Source organism: Protopterus annectens, chromosome 5.part0, assembly GCF_019279795.1.
Source record: "Protopterus annectens isolate FY-2018-M chromosome 5.part0, PAN1.0, whole genome shotgun sequence".
Classification (NCBI taxonomy): Eukaryota; Metazoa; Chordata; order Ceratodontiformes; family Protopteridae; genus Protopterus; species Protopterus annectens.
The window spans coordinates 257,874,380-257,889,198 of NC_056735.1; the positions used below are offsets into that span (position 1 = coordinate 257,874,380).

Genomic DNA, 14,819 nt, shown 5'->3' on the forward strand with positions numbered 1-14,819 from the left:
TTTATCTTCAAGGCATTTTCATCTGTACAGGGCAATGCTAACCATCACTTTGCAGAGAGTAGCTTCGCACAAATGCAAGGCTTACATATAGGCAAAAAGGAACCGGTTTTAAGCTAACTACCAGTCAGGAAAGCACAAAGTAAGCCTTCTACCAGCAATCTCCAACTTAGATAAGTTTAGGTCAGCACACATTTGTCACAAAAGTGCAGGAAAAAAAACCCTTCTTAATGTAAAATGGCTGGATTGGAGCCCAAGTGTAAGAAAGACCACACAATCTACATATAATTGCCCTGAAACTATCTGATACGATGTAATAAGTACTTAAAGCAGCCGTAGAACAGTTTTTTTTATTTTATTTAAAATGCAGAAATTATCACAGGAATTAATGGAATGCAGTCACAATTATCAATAGAAGTGCAAAATAAAACATATTTTCATATTTTTAGCGGAGGATTGCCTTAGATGTAAGCAGATTCATTGGAACTCTCCAGCGTAGTTACCAAATAACAAGCAGCTGAGCAATTACATTAGGGGTGGTCTCAAATAAGTGTCAAACTAAAAAGCAAAATAGTCCCACAGCACATGCACATAGGAACAAACCAGAGTCACCCTTGAAAATAGAGCACCACCTGAAAAAAAAAGATATCTCTCGATGAGAGCATCATATGAGATATGCAAACATCATGCCAGTCCTGTGCAGCATATTTTCCTGTTTTTCATCAGTTATTTCAGATTTTAATGGGGCGGCCACGGTGGTGGGGCGGTCACAGTGGTGCAGCGGTTAGAGTTGTCACCTCACAGCAAGAGGTTCTCCAGTTCGATTCTCAGCTGGGGTGCCTTCTGTGCGGAGTCTGCATGTCCTCCCTGTGGTCACGTGGGTTTCCTCCGGGTGCTCTGGTTTCCTCCCACATCCCCAAAACATGCAGTAGATGGATTGGACACTCTAAATTGGCCCTATGTGTGCGTTTGTGCATGTTTGTGCCTTCTGTGGAAGGTTGGGTGCTGGGCTGGCAACTCGACACTGTAAAACTCCACTGCCAATCATGAGCAGACAGATGATACGCTGTGGCGACCCCTAACCGGGAAAAAGCCGAAAGGAGGAGATTTCAGATTTTTAATGCACTGTACTGAATTAGGTTAAAACCTTCTATGTGGAAAATGAAAAGTGAAAGAAAACCATAAAATGTTTAAGCACATGGAAAACTAAAAGAACTTGAAGCTGTTGCTGTAACAACAGCTGAAGATAAAACACATTAAGATCTTTATGGTGTAGAAAAACTATGTCAGAAAATAAAAATAATCTTAGTTCTGACAATAGACAAGCAAGAGACAGCAGTGAGCATTGGCTGTTCCTGTAAAATGTAAGTGATGACTCAAAATCAGTCTTTGTTTTTGTTAGACATTCTATAGGTAACCATTGAAATAACTCAAGAATGTAACGAAAAATGAAGTCCGACTTTTTACTAAAGATATCAAGGCCAGTATCCAACTGGCAAAACCTCAGAAGGACGACAAATAATTCCAAGGTATTGCCAGAAGATAAGGATGATAACATTGGAGTATACGTCACCAACCCAGCTTTGGTCATAGCAACTGAAATGTATTCTGTTATGTGAACTGCAGCAAGAAGTCCATAGAATGTAAAGGGTATCCGTAGGTGTACCCAAGTAATCTGACTGAGCTGTTGTCTTCATTATGGGATCAACATCTGTTGGTTCCTTATGCATCCTCAGTGCACTACACTGCCACTGAATGCAGTCATGTACACTTCCATAACTACTCACCAGTGTCTTGACATTTAGCTATTTTAGTCAGGGATCCAGCATTTTCTCACAGTTAAGAATACCTAGATAATACATCTGGCTGTTGAGTTTCCTCTCCTGTATTCTAGTTGTGTGTGTGTGTTTCTGAATATGAATGTAAGAGTGCATTTGAAGTATAGTTACTATGAACAAGTGAGTGCTGGAAGACATGAAACTCAAAAGAGAGAGAGAGAGAGTTGACAGCTGAATTACATCTCATCTTCTGATAACAGATTTTTGTGTGTGTATATGTGTATATATATATAGGTATATATATATATATATATATATTTTAATATTCTTCTAACCCATATAAATCTATTTCTCTAAATACTCTTCCTTCTACTATTACTGGGGATAATTTGTAATTGTAATTAAATGTGAACACAGGCCAAGTGATGTACCTCTGTTAGGATTCTGTAATATTTAATACAAAGTATAGACTGCCAATTTGTTGTTGTGATTGTATTGTAAAGGGTATGTTTAATTTCCTCTAATACTTAACTTTATCGGAAACAAAACACTGACACATTTGATTGAAAACACATTTCAGTGGGTACACAGAAATCTCCCAATCATATTTCATAGAAAACTGTGTAAGGCTATAGAAAAGCACTGCTGATATAGTTTTGGATCATAGGAATTAGAAGCAAATTAGTGTTGAACAGAATTTGTACCTTGCTAATCTACACTGTTTATGTTGTGCCTTCATCTCTAGAAGTTTGTGTTTGTGCACCAACAATGATTTACTGTTTGAGTTCTCTCTCTCCTCCATGGTTGTGTGGCTGTGCTGTTAATATATTTAATTAAAGGAGACTGCAGGGGGCTTTCCCCTTACAAAATAAGCTTTTGGAGTTATATTTACTCTATATGATAATTTTCTATAAACATGATTCAGAGATTTGTGTTTTCGATAAAATGAATATTAATTGTAACTGAAAGTTAGTATAAAGTGAAGTTTTTTTCTGTACTATATGTGAAGGTAATTGCTCTCTCTTACACCAGACTGGGGTAGTGACGAAAAATGGTCTTCACACATGGTGTGTATGAGCACATCTCTTTATATGTATAAGAGCCAATCATATCACAGTCATGAATGCTACTGCTAAATATTCATAAGTGTACTTTACTCTCTATGTCTGGGCTAGGGTGCACTCCTCTCTTGGCTACAAAATCCTCTTTATATGCAGCAGTTTTCATGATGGCCTGATCTCCACCCCCTGTTCATCACCTTCTGGCCCTGTTCACACCACACTGCTTCACCGGGGTGGAGGCCGAGGACTGATAACCCCAAAATCCAAGGAGTTAAAACCACATATGAGACGACCTAGATTTTTCGGGTTAAAAAACATACATGAGAAGACAGATTTTTGGAGTTAAGACATTTCCAGTGCAGTGTTACACTGTTAAAAATTAGAAGCCCTTCTAAATTAAACCAGATAATCTGTGGGGGATGAGAACCATGTGTAGCCCATTAATTTACTCTGGCATGTAGAAAGTACCTTGGTAAAGGTTATTTAGTAATTAAAGCTAAGGCATGGGATTACAAGTGTTGATTTAATTTAAACACATAAATGCAGATTTTAGTAATAGATAAATATATTATTACTCACTTAGTCTGTCTATTGCATATGTTGCAAAGTTTACATAATCATCAAGCTTATTTATACCTTTGTTAACAAGGTGGGCAGGTTGTTCACAAGGCCTCTTTTTCAGTCATAAACTAGACCTTTTGCAATTAAAGTACAAAATGTTACACACCCACAATATACTGAACAGTATACACGTTAATGATTTTCTTAGTAAAATACACATCAAATAAATCTGCAGGTTGCATTTGTATGTAATTATAGGAGTCTCATGACAAGATTAGCAAAATAAAGCAAGCAAGCCACCAAAATCAGTACTGCATAATTACTGTACAGCAAACAGACACATGAAATCTTTATAGCGGATATTAACAATGCCCTTATGGATGATGTTTTAGAATGGCACGAGTTTCAGTGGTAATTGGCAAGGGCATATGAAGAACTGATTAGAAGCATGTAGAATTCTGCCATGGTCAGTGAAATATAGTAGTATAGAATTTAAGTTTTGTCAAAGAAATGGGTTGGCTAGATGTTCTCTGGAACTGAAGAAACATTCTGCCATGGTCAGTGAAATATAGTAGTATAGAATTTAAGTTTTGTCAAAGAAATGGGTTGGCTAGATGTTCTCTGGCACTGAAGAAACAAACCAGAAGAAAACGTTTGGGCAGAATGTGTATTGAATTCTTAGAAACTATGGGCGGGGAAAGTTGAAAAATGATTGGGTTGAATTATACTAATTTGTTAGTGTGAAGGTTAAAACTGAGTGGGCAGGCAGACTTATATTTGCTATGAAGAATAGTGAGAGTAAAACCAATTAGGTTTGAGAGTTTTGATACATAGGGAGTTGTGCAAAACAAACTGAAAACAAGAATACAATCAGTGTACTGATGTCCAGGGCAGGTTATTTAGCACAGCAAATAAAAAGAAAAAAAAAACATGAACACTGTGTGAGATATAAATCATAATTGTATTGAATAACTAGGTAGAAAGGAATAAGCACTTTTGTACACTACTTCATTTCATGTAGACTTCGTCAGATCTGAAACTATAATATGATCATTTTTTCTGCTACATAATTTCATGTAGATTTCATCATCTCAAAGTGATTAGAGATCCAATTAAGACTAGTTGAATTACTGTAGTAGATGAAAGTACTCCTCTTTTTTTGTATAGAGTGGCTGAAAAAAAATTCACTTTGTGACTCTGCAGAGTGTTTGTATTTTTAATGTAGATAGAGCACTGTCAGAGTTGAATCCTGACAGTGACTTAAAATTATTTAAAAAAAAAAAACAAGATATTAATGAAGAGTTATGTATGTAATTGTAAATGAAGGATAAAAAGATTAGTGTAGGTGAAATGCTGAAGTTTGCTATTGGTAGAGAATGTGCTGCAGGTATACCTCTCAACTGTCCAGATTTTCACAGAACATCTAGACTTTTGTCTCATATTTTTGGTCTTTTCCTCATAAAATTTGTGTTTTTTTGGTATATCACTAAGGAGTAAAGTCACTAAATAATGACATACGTTTCGGTTTCAGACTTCATATCCTTCAGAAATTGCATGTTAAAACAACTCCTATTATTCTAGCACCTTTATAAGTTTATAAGAACAATATTTAAAATTTGTCCCTGTTTTTAGACCTTTGTCCCCCCATTATTTTAGACTTTGTCCAGATTTCTTGGGATAAGAGGTTTAGAGGTATGGCTTGGCTGCAGGTATCTGACTCAGGAACTCCCCTTACCTTTGTTAGTTTCACATTGACTACATTAAGTCTGTACTGTGTCTGTATCATGCTTTCTTGAATTTCATTTTCATGCACATTCTGCATTTTTTATTTATTAATTTGTTGACAGGGGTATTGATTTCTTTATTCCTTTCTGTACAGAAAATACAACACTTCCTGACATTTCCCAATAGAGCCACTGCTTATCTTTAGATTTTTTCCTCTTGTTCTGTATATCTTTCTTTGAATAGTACCAGTTTGGAATCTGTTGACCCCCATGAAATAGTTATAGATGCTTAAAATTGTATTATGCGTTCCTCCCCCAGCTTTCACCTGGAATTGTATATTAAGTTATTTTGTTCTCATGATATGGTTTCTAGTGCAAGCCTCCTTCCTTTCTTTCTATGTTCCTGTTATCTAGTTCTATTCTCTAATAGAGTGTCTGAAGCCAAATACATTTCTTCATCTCAGGTTCAAGTGAATATCTATACAGATGGTAATAATTTCTTATTTTCAACAGGTGATACTTTATCTTTTGCTCAAAAATATTATTTATGTTTTGTATTTTGCCTGCTTCTCTGTAGTTTATTTGATATGGCTAACATGATGTAGTTTCTTCTGTAATAGCATTCCTCCTTTGTTCTGCATTTTGCTTTTAGGCTGAATTATTTTGTAATTGTTTGCACTTGGTCTAATTTGCCAAGTCCTTTTCATCTGTTCTGCTTCCTTCTGTGCATTGTCACTATTACAGATATTTGTGTCAGTTTAAAAAGATACATTTATATTTATTTAATTAGTTCAGATGTTTTGTAGTATCAGTTATGAAGACATTAAAAAAGGCTCAGCTAAGGCCTCAATGCATGTGGTATCAGCACATGCAACCACCTGTTTCTCAGAGTAAGCTGCACCAGCTAGTTCCAATTTTCCTGTTGGTTGTATTCTAGAACCCAACACAAGGTTGTATCATTTATTCTCCTCCTTTTGTGTACTACTGAGCCCTGTGCCTTAATATAGCCTTTGTAGGCCATTCCCACAATCCCTTCCTTTACTACCCAAGCTGTTGGGTAAAGAGACTATTTCTTATACTTATCTGTCATAGCCATGGGGAATTCAAATAACCTTGATACCTATGCCCCATTTGCTTTTATCCATGCAAAATCTTTGTCCCTAAAGTTATGATGTGAAGTTGTTAAATCTCGCTATTTATTCTCACTGATGGGTTCAGAGCCGATACTCGGCTCCGACACGGCCAATAGCAAAGCTCAAGGTTTGCCAGTCGCTCGAGACCAAGCCCCTTATCCCACAATGCACTGCTGGAATTACCTCAGATCTAGTTTGCTGCGGCAAGAGAGATCGCAGTGATCCAGTCAGCTCGGACCATATTTTTGCTAAATCGCAAGTTTAAAAATTTCTTTCTCCCTCTTTTTGATATATTATTCTCTATTTAGTGAGAGTGTGTGTGTGTGTGTGTGTGTGTGTGTGTGTGTGTGTGTGTGTGTGTGTGTTTGTTTCTCATTAAAATTCTATAGTTATAAGCAGGTTAGATTGTAGTAGATAGTGCAGTGTGTTGGCTTAGCTTCTTAGAGTCTTGGGCCTTTTGTTAGCTCTATTTAGATTTAACAAATTTCTTCTTGTTATTAGTATTTTTTAGTGTGGGTCTAGTTAGCCCTGTATTTAACCTCTACAGGTTAATTTTGTGGTGTGCCCATTTCAAACTTTGAGCATGTCAGATGAGAGGGAAAAGTCTCATCCCAAATCGGTGTTTAAGAAATGTCCAGATTGTGGACAGAAAATGTCCATCACTGACGGGCATGTCCATTGTGTTTACTGTCTGGGGGCTAAACACCTCCAAGACTCTTGCAGTATTTACCACTCTTTTTCCTCTAGGGTTCTCTTAGAGAGAAGGACAAAACTTATTGATAGGGGTTGCTGCAGCATACTTTCTCTGAGGCGTTGGGTAGCCAGGAAGGTGCTAGCACTTCTTCAAAATCATCTAAACCTTCAGGAGATTCTAAAGTTACTAAGAAGGCAAAAAGATTAGAGGGTACAGGGTCATGGGTTCCACAGTCCTCGGAGCCGAGTGTCCCTTTGGTTCGGAGCCAGCTCCCAGTCTTGGAGCCGGTCTTTGAGGTTCCCTCATCTCCTCTGCTACAGTCAGAACCTTCTGTGCATTCCCCTAAGTCTTCGGTCAGCCTCTCAGATATGGATATGGATCAGCTAGTGCAGAAGCTTCTACGGGCACCAGGACTTGCTAAATTGTTGTCGGCCCTGACCATTTCGTCAGAGCCGAAGACCATTGAACCGGACTTGACTACTCCTTCTCCGAGCCATACTAGACTCTCGGAGCTGAAGGAGCCCGAACCAATAGTAGAACCTTTGGAACCGCGACATGCACCGCTGTTATCAGTTCCATCTACTCAGACTTCCTCAGCACCGATCGAGGATGCTAGGAGCTGACACTCTCCTATCGGGTCCGGGGAGGATAGTCGGACTGATTTCCTGGTGCCGACTCTTCCTCTCGGGGCTTCAGCTCGGATGAGCTCTGCTCCTATGTCAGGCTCGGAGCCCATGGTTTTGGTGCGGGAGGATCGGACAGTCCCTCTGGATCCATCTACCCCTTCTCGTCGGAGCCATGGTGCTTTCGATGCCATGAGTAGAGTCCTGTCTCCTAAGACATCGTCGTCATCAGTTCAGGCTTCCTCCTCCCCTCAAGCACCTGTGTCTGCTTCTACATCTACCAGTCCCCCTAAGCGTAGAGACCCTGAGCCTCAAGTAGCCCCACAGGGCACCTCCTGTTCTTCCGAGACATCCCCAGATCTCCCCACTGAGGAGGTATCCAGGAAGAGACTGTGCAAGAGGAGGCACTTGGACTCCCCACAGGAGTCTTTGATATCCGACACTGACATGGATGAGTCAGAAGGGTCCCCTCGATCCCCCTCTGAGGATATCTCCTTTGCAGAGATATTAGAGATCCTGAGTCAGAGGGGCAATTGGCAGTCCAAAATCCCTACTGAGGACGAGTCAGTGCTCTTGAAGGCTTTTGGGTCTCAACCTTCCACTTCTTGGGTGTCTCCACCTTACAATGAGCTCATGGAGCTGATATCTCATAAGGCGTGGGAGTCACCGGAGGCCATGGAATCGGTCCCTTGGAAACCAAATAAGTTCATCTCTGCCCCAGTGGACAAAACCTTTTTGACCAAAGGAGTGCCTGTTGATGCCATGGTGGTAGCTGCAGCCACTAAAAAGGAAGTGTCTGAAACATCCGCATCTATCCATCCTCCTAACAGAGATTCTAGGATCATGGATAGATATGGGAAATGCATGTTTAGTTCAGCGACTTTTTCTCTGCGATCGCTGAACTATTTAACCCATTTCACGAGACTACAAAGAGATTTCCTGAAAGAGCTAGGAGATACTCTCCAGGGTAAGGTAGCTGCAGGGGTTGTCGACAAAGTCAACACACAGCTCGCTACCCTAAACTCAGTTGTGAACTCGTCCATGCATCTCATATCTTATGCAGCCGATGGTTCAAGTAGAGCCGCTAGTTCAGGCATTGCTCTGCGGAGACAATCCTGGATGCGTCTCTGTTTCCTTTGCCGAGCCCTTTAAGTTTTACTTTATCAACACTCCATTTGATGGCTCATCACTGTTTGGGCCTAAAGTAAAGGAAACTTTAACCAGGTGTGAGCAGGAAGGCAAGACCCTATCTGCCGTTGGAGTCCATTTTTCTACCCCTACTCGGCCCTATCCCAAGGGCCCTAAGGGTGGAAAAATGTGGTTCTGAAAAGCACAGGGAGCCTTTCAGGACACACGTGGAGAAACCCCCTCTAGAGGCAGAGGAGGGGGTTATAACGGAAGACGCCACCTGCGCTGCAGAGGGGGTCCGCAGCAACAGGGTGACAGAGGCAGTTCTCTGGTCAGCCCTACCAGCGCTCCTGAAAAGAGGCCCGGCTGTCCAGCTCTGGAGGTAGTCGGGGGGTCGCATATCTTTGTACCCAGAAACCTGGCTAAACATAACATCAGATACATGAGTGCAAAGCATAATTTCCGGAGGATATTTCATACCATTCTCTTCCCCTCCCTCTCCTGTAAACAGAATCTCAGATGTTCCACCCAGTCTCAGGGAACGAGCAGTCATAGAGATCCAAAACTTGCTAGAAAAAAGAGTCATCCAAAGAGTCCCAGCAGATCAAGTTGGATTCGGAACTTACTCAAGATTCTTTTTGGTACCAAAGAAAACAGGGGACTGGAGACCTATCTTGGACCTCAGCAGACTCAACCAATTTGTAAAGAAAGAGAAGTTCTGAATGATCACGCTTCAGTCCATTCTTCCCTTCCTAGGGAAAGGCGATTGGATGTGCTCCATTGATCTCAAGGGCACGTACTATCACATAAAGATGAACAGACGCTCCAGGGATCACCGGCGTTTGCAGCTAGGAGCCAATCATTACCAGTTTTGAGCCTTGCCCTTTGGTCTCACTACAGCCCCCAGAGCGTTCATCAAATGCATAGCAGTGGTCATGGCTTACCTGAGGCAATTAGGATTCTAGGTGTTTCCATACCTAGACGACCGGCACCTCACTGCTACCACCAGGCATCAATTGACTCAGGCATCACAATATACTCTGACACTCTGCCATCAATTAGGCATTACAGTCAACTTCTAAAAGTCTGCCTTATCGTCATCACAGCATACCGTTTTTATAGGAGCAGAGTTAGATACCTCAACCACCACTCTACGTCTTCCAATCGAAAAAGTCTCACTTCTTCGCCATCATGTCATCTCACTGGTATCAAAGAACAAAGCTACAGCAGCCGAGGTCTTGAAGGTGCTAGGTTTGATGGCAGCAGCAATCCTGGCTGTACCACTTGCAAGGATGCATATGTGAATTCTTCAATGGCTCCTCTTTGCTCAGTGGTCTTACCAAAAGCTACTGATGCACCACATGATTCTCATCACAGATTCTTGCAAGAGAGACCTTTCGGTGGTGGTTGACGTCTCTTCATGTCACAATCAGAAGACCCTTTGTCCCCCCCCAGTAGCCACTGTGACCACGGAAGCTTCCCTGATAGGGTGGGTGGGGGCATTTTCAGGGAAAGACTGCCCCAAGGCACATGGATGGATCAAGAGTCACGTCTGCATATCAATGTTCTGGAGTTGCAGTACTTTCAGGATTCTCTTCCTCTAGGGACAATTGCAATTCAGACTGACAACATGTCAGTGGTCTGGTACTTGAACAAACAAGGCAGAACCAAGTCTTACCCCCTTTGTTGAGAAGCCCTCAGGGTATGGCAATGGGCTGTGTCATCCCACCATTTTCTGATAGCAATGCAGATCCCAGGGAAATCCAACGTGATAGCGGACAGGCTGAGCAGGGCAATACTGTTGCCTCACGAGTGGTCTCTCAACCAATGAGTTGCGGATTTGATTTTCTGCAAATGGAGCCAGACTTGCTGCGACCTCTTTGCCAGTCACATCAATACCAAATGCAGAGGGTACTTTGCCCTAATACCTCCTCCAGGACATTCCCCGAGAGATGCACTCGTACATGATTGGCCTCCGGGTCTCCTATATGCATTCCCACCTATTCCATTGATACCCAAGGTTTTACAGAAAGCAAAATCGCTGGGAAGGACATTTATCCTCATAGGCCCCTACTGGCTTTGACAGATTTGGTTCCCCTTCCTTCACCATCATCTGCTGGGAGGATCCATGGATCCTGGACCCAGTTCCGAACCTTCTGACACACCCGTAAGGGGACCTCCACCCTTCACTGCAGTCCCTAAAACTGACTGGCTAATCCACTTCCCCTAATTGCCAGTCTTCATTCACTCTCAGATGATGCAAGACAAATCCTTTTGTCTTATCACAAGCCATCCACCAGGAAACTATACCTCAGTAAGTGGAACAGGTTCTCAATTTGGGCCAATATACTGAAAATCGACCCTTTCCGAGCTCCTCTATCATCCATTTTAGAATTTTTGACAAAGATTTTTAAGGAAGGAGCAGCAGCTGCCACAGTTCGAGTCCAGTTAGCCGCCATATCAGATTTCCACCTTGGATTCGATGGGTTGAACTTTATGGGCCACAAGTTATCTAAGGCTTTTCTTAAAGGTGCTTTTCACATGAGACCTCCTGTCAAAATCCCTTATTCTCCCTGGAATTTGAATTTATGCTGTCTCAAATAACCCCCCCCCCCTTTGAACCAGCATTTTCTTGTGATCTCAAATATTTGTCCTGGAAGACTATATTTCTAGTAGCCATTACTTCTGCCCGCAGAGTGTCAGAACTTCAAGCATTACCTATCAGACCTCCTTACATGATTTTTCATGCTGATAGAGTATCTCTCAGAACAAACCCCTCCTTTTTGCCTAAAGTCTGTTCTGAATCCAATTTCAATCAGGTCATTGAGTTGCCAGTCTTTTTTCCCAACCACTCTAACAAATTGGAATACATGCTGCACAAACTTGATGTACACAGACTGCTCAGATTTTATCTTGATAGAACTAAGGATATTAGAAAATCAGATCAACTTTTCGTATCCTTTTCGGAGGCCAGAAAAGGTAATCCAGTGAGTAAAACAACCCTATCTAAATGGTTATCGGATTGTATATCCTTTGTTTATGCTAATGCACACATGCCATTGACACACAAACCTAAGGCTCATTCTACCAGAGCCATTTCTACGTCTTCTGCCTTTCAAGCTAAATTGCCCCTTGACAATATTTGTGCTGCAGCCACTTGGTCTAAGCCTCATACCTGTATCACGCATTACAAAGTAGATAAAGCTTCCAGGGACAGGTCTTCCTTTGGTTCCATGGTACTGAAAAACGTACTTCCATGAGCCACCCAAGATTGAGGGTGCTAGGGATGCTACCCATCAGTGAGAATAAACGGCGAGATTTAACAACTTCACATAAAGAAGTTATGTTTTCACCATAACGTTCCATGTGAGTTGTTTATCTCACCTTTATTCTCACGTCCCTCCCTCCTCCCTCCTGGCTGACAGTTGACTTAGAGGATAGTACCATCCTGGTTATTCAATACTACTACTTCCCCTTTGGGAAGTGCTTCCTTGTAGAAAAGAAAAAAAAAAGGTATATATACTCGCAGCAAACAAGATCTGAGGTAATCCTAGCAGTGCATTGTGGGATAAGGGGCTTGGTCTCTAGCTACTGACAAACCTTGAGCTTTGCTATTGGCCGTATCAGAGCCAAGGATCGGCTCCGTACCCATCAGTGAGAATAAAGGCGAGATAAACAACTCACGTGGAATGTTATGGTGAGTACATAACTTCTTTTTCATCTGTTAAGTGCTGGGAAGGACTTTAGATTACTTTCTGAATATTTTTTTTGATCTCATTGAACAACTTTTAAGATTTATTTTGTATTTTTTTTCATTTAACAGCTTTGAGGGAGCTTATCCAAAAGATGATTTCAGCTACAACCTGAGCAAAGTTACCAAAAAAAGTTTAACGATATACTTTGGTGTTATACAATGTCCAGTAGAGTTGTGCTGTTCCCTAATATCAACGATGATTGTAAACAACTATGAACAAGAAAAATGAGAACGGATATAAAATTTGTGTGCCATATTATTTTATTTACTGTACTCATAGTAGATCAAGTGATCTCTATGAGCCATATTTATTTTTCTGGAGCTATTTTTGGCTCCCTCATAGTTGATCATCAGCTAATACTGGTGCCTCTTTTGATTGCCGGGAATACTGAACTCTCTAACCTCCCCCAGACTTGCTCCAACAACATTTGGGGCCAGCAAGGAGATCAAGGCATACTAGTGCAGCAAAACAGCTGCAGAGAGAGAGAGAGTTTTTACCCATTACTGTCCACCCATCCATCCACCCAGTAAAAGGTGGGACATGCATTCAGACAGTATCACATGGTTGTTTCCTTGGTCTCTACCACAGATATTAGACTCTGCAAGTATGTCCAAAGTGGATGCATTTACCCCTCCTCCAAGACAGGCATGCCTGCCTACAATATCAAATGCCTGAGCCAGTGTTCAAACTTGGGTCACCTGGGCTGTAGTCAGGGTTTTGTCCTCCTAGACTAGTGGGGCAGGCTTGCTCTGTGTGGCATAGTAGTACGAGTGAATTTTGCATGCTACCTTGTGTTTAGTAGTGTGAATAAGCTTTTTGCACCATATTGTAGTATTTGGTAATGTGAGTGAGCTTCTTTTTTGAGATTGTTTTGCTATATTGTTATATTTAGTAGTGTGAGTGATTATTGTGTACCATATCTCTTGTATTTAGTAGTGTGAGCAAAGTATTAGTGCCATATTGTATTTAGTAATGTGAGCGAACTTTTGTGGCATATTGTTGTATTTAGTAGTGTGTGAGCGAGCTTTGACATGGTCACTTCTGGAAATGAACATTACTTTTGCTGTATTTGTCAGGCTAAGGTTAACATAACAGAAGTGTATGCTATAGATATGGGATGTGCAGAAACTGGCTATATGATATGCCTCTCTTGGGAGGGGGAAATCAGGTAGCCCTATCAGAATCATCATGTTCTTTTTAAACAAAACCCGAGAGGTTATCAGACCATTGTGTATCTTTTAAGGGAATACTTTTACAGAGATGTTCAGTGACAGTTGTGTGAGTCTCACAGTATGCGACTCATACCTACTACAATTCACACGCAGGTCTTTGGTTCCACAGCCCAACAACTTATGCACCATGCAACGGTATTCTTTATTATGTTTTCATCATCTTGTCCTTGACATCCTAAGCTAGTTTGCAGTAATATAAAAAATGTCTTAATATATAGGTAGGTAGATAGACAGATCGCTGTATAGATATTAATCTACTCTATGCAAGCCAGGCTGCTTATTCCCTGATTTCATTCACACTGGGCTGGATCTGCTGCATTGCAAGTGTCTGTCTTAGTAATAGTCCTAAGAATCCTTCTGTTCATAGGTTGCACAAAAAGGGTTTTTAAGAATGATGTTCTGATATAACTGACTTGCATAGTTTTGTTGTTTCTCATATTCGACTAAAAATAACTGATCATTCAGAAACGTTTGTATGACAGGCTGCTCCTTTGCTCATTGTACTAACATGAAATAAATTACTGAAGTTAGTAAGAGCAGCATCAAGGTCATGGCACGTGATAGCTAAGAAAAACACTTGCAGCATGTGATGTTTTTTTATGTTTAGCAGATGGAAGCGAATGTCAATATGTGTGACAACATAATGTATGCCGGATATGGAGGTTATCTCTTGTCAACAATCATTTAGCAATATGCAGCAAAAGGTTGTTATAGGATCTGGGGATCCTGGAGTTTTTATCAGAACAGCATGATATGTAGCACGTTTTTATCTCTGTTGTACTTATGATTTCAAAAATTAAACTGACTGTTGAATTCTGCATTTGTCCAGTTTAAGCCCAGATAGTGACTTGATACAAACAAAGGAAGAAAATACTCGTCAAAGGGTTAATTAAAGCCACAACGAATGACACGTGAGATAAAAGGGGCCTTATTGCATTAGTGGGCCAGCTTAGATGACCATGGTGTAGAGTGGAAGAATGCTATTGAGGCTTGCTACTGAATTGTGGAGTATAGTTCAGAATGCCAGGACTAGAGACATCTCCATTTTATTTCCTCATTCTACTGTTTTGTTCCTCTGTTTTGCTTCTATGTCTACAATACTCAGGAACTCGCCTAGCTAGTTCTAAGCTCTT

At 40.9% G+C, this 14,819-nt stretch overlaps 1 protein-coding gene across 3 annotated transcripts in view; it reads left to right on the top strand.

The window, feature by feature from the left end:
• The window catches only part of SLC37A1 (solute carrier family 37 member 1), an 815,749-nt gene that overhangs the window by 270,868 nt on the left and 530,062 nt on the right, over nucleotides 1-14,819 (top strand). The window lies entirely within an intron of this gene.